We start from the raw sequence: 2,500 nt of genomic DNA, 5'->3' as shown, positions 1-2,500 counted from the left end.
GGCCCAGCTTCTCCCCCTGTGATATTAAAGGCCCACACAGCACCTCCACAGGACCTCCACAGCCACACACACACACACACACATGCCTCTCTGCCCCTGTGTCAGAGCTCCAGCACCCAGGCAGATCACCCAGCCACTGGGCCTGTGACATTAAAGGGCCACACAGCACCTCCACAGCCACACACACATGCTTCTCTCCCCTGTATCAGAGCTCCAGGGGCCAGGCTCATGGCCCAGCTTCTCCCCCTGTGATATTAAAGGCCCACACAGCACCTCCACAGGACCTCCACAGCCACACACACACATGCCTCTCTCCCCTGTGTCAGAGCTCCAGGAGCCAGGCATATCACCCAGCCACTGGCCCTGTGACATTAAAGGGCCACACAGCACCTCCACAGGACCTCCACAGCCACACACACATGCCTCTCTCCCCCTGTGTCAGAGCTCCAGCACCCAGGCATATCACCCAGCCACTGGCCCTGTGACATTAAAGGGCCACACAGGACCTCCACAGCCACACACACATGCCTCTCTCCCCTGTATCAGAGCTCCAGGGGCCAGGCTCATGGCCCAGCTTCTCCCCCTGTGATATTAAAGGCCCACACAGCACCTCCACAGGACCTCCACAGCCACACACACATGCCTCTCTCCCCTGTATCAGAGCTCCAGGAGCCAGGCATATCACCCAGCCACTGGCCCTGTGATATTAAAGGGCCACACAGCACCTCCACAGGACCTCCACAGCCACACACACATGCTTCTCTCCCCTGTATCAGAGCTCCAGGGGCCAGGCTCATGGCCCAGCTTCTCCCCCTGTGATATTAAAGGCCCACACAGCACCTCCACAGGACCTCCACAGCCACACACACACATGCCTCTCTCCCCTGTATCAGAGCTCCAGGGGCCAGGCTCATGGCCCAGCTTCTCCCCCTGTGATATTAAAGGCCCACACAGCACCTCCACAGGACCTCCACAGCCACACACACATGCCTCTCTGCCCCTGTGTCAGAGCTCCAGCACCCAGGCATATCACCCAGCCACTGGCCCTGTGACATTAAAGGGCCACACAGCACCTCCACAGGACCTCCACAGCCACACACACATGCCTCTCTCCCCTGTATCAGAGCTCCAGGAGCCAGGCTCATGGCCCAGCTTCTCCCCCTGTGATATTAAAGGCCCACACAGCACCTCCACAGGACCTCCACAGCCACACATCCATGCCTCTCTCCCCCTGTGTCAGAGCTCCAGGAGCCAGGCATATCACCCAGCCACTGGCCCTGTGATATTAAAGGGCCACACAGCACCTCCACAGGACCTCCACAGCCACACACACATGCTTCTCTCCCCTGTATCAGAGCTCCAGGGGCCAGGCTCATGGCCCAGCTTCTCCCCCTGTGATATTAAAGGCCCACACAGCACCTCCACAGGACCTCCACAGCCACACACACACACATGCCTCTCTCCCCTGTATCAGAGCTCCAGGGGCCAGGCTCACGGCCCAGCTTCTCCCCCTGTGATATTAAAGGCCCACACAGCACCTCCACAGGACCTCCACAGCCACACACACATGCTTCTCTCCCCTGTATCAGAGCTCCAGGGGCCAGGCTCATGGCCCAGCTTCTCCCCCTGTGATATTAAAGGCCCACACAGCACCTCCACAGGACCTCCACAGCCACACACACACATGCCTCTCTCCCCTGTATCAGAGCTCCAGGGGCCAGGCTCATGGCCCAGCTTCTCCCCCTGTGATATTAAAGGCCCACACAGCACCTCCACAGGACCTCCACAGCCACACACACATGCCTCTCTGCCCCTGTGTCAGAGCTCCAGCACCCAGGCATATCACCCAGCCACTGGCCCTGTGACATTAAAGGGCCACACAGCACCTCCACAGGACCTCCACAGCCACACACACATGCCTCTCTCCCCTGTATCAGAGCTCCAGGAGCCAGGCTCATGGCCCAGCTTCTCCCCCTGTGATATTAAAGGCCCACACAGCACCTCCACAGGACCTCCACAGCCACACATCCATGCCTCTCTCCCCCTGTGTCAGAGCTCCAGGAGCCAGGCATATCACCCAGCCACTGGCCCTGTGATATTAAAGGGCCACACAGCACCTCCACAGGACCTCCACAGCCACACACACATGCTTCTCTCCCCTGTATCAGAGCTCCAGGGGCCAGGCTCATGGCCCAGCTTCTCCCCCTGTGATATTAAAGGCCCACACAGCACCTCCACAGGACCTCCACAGCCACACACACACACATGCCTCTCTCCCCTGTATCAGAGCTCCAGGGGCCAGGCTCACGGCCCAGCTTCTCCCCCTGTGATATTAAAGGCCCACACAGCACCTCCACAGGACCTCCACAGCCACACACACATGCCTCTCTGCCCCTGTGTCAGAGCTCCAGCACCCAGGCATATCACCCAGCCACTGGCCCTGTGACATTAAAGGGCCACACAGGACCTCCACAGCCACACACACACATGCCTCTCTCCC

The sequence above is a fragment of the Trachinotus anak genome, unplaced genomic scaffold (assembly GCF_046630095.1).
Source record: "Trachinotus anak isolate AG129_WGS33_773 ecotype Australia unplaced genomic scaffold, CSIRO_AGI_Tana_v1 ptg000095l, whole genome shotgun sequence".
Lineage (NCBI taxonomy): Eukaryota > Metazoa > Chordata > Actinopteri > Carangiformes > Carangidae > Trachinotus > Trachinotus anak.
This window is presented reverse-complemented; position numbering follows the sequence as displayed.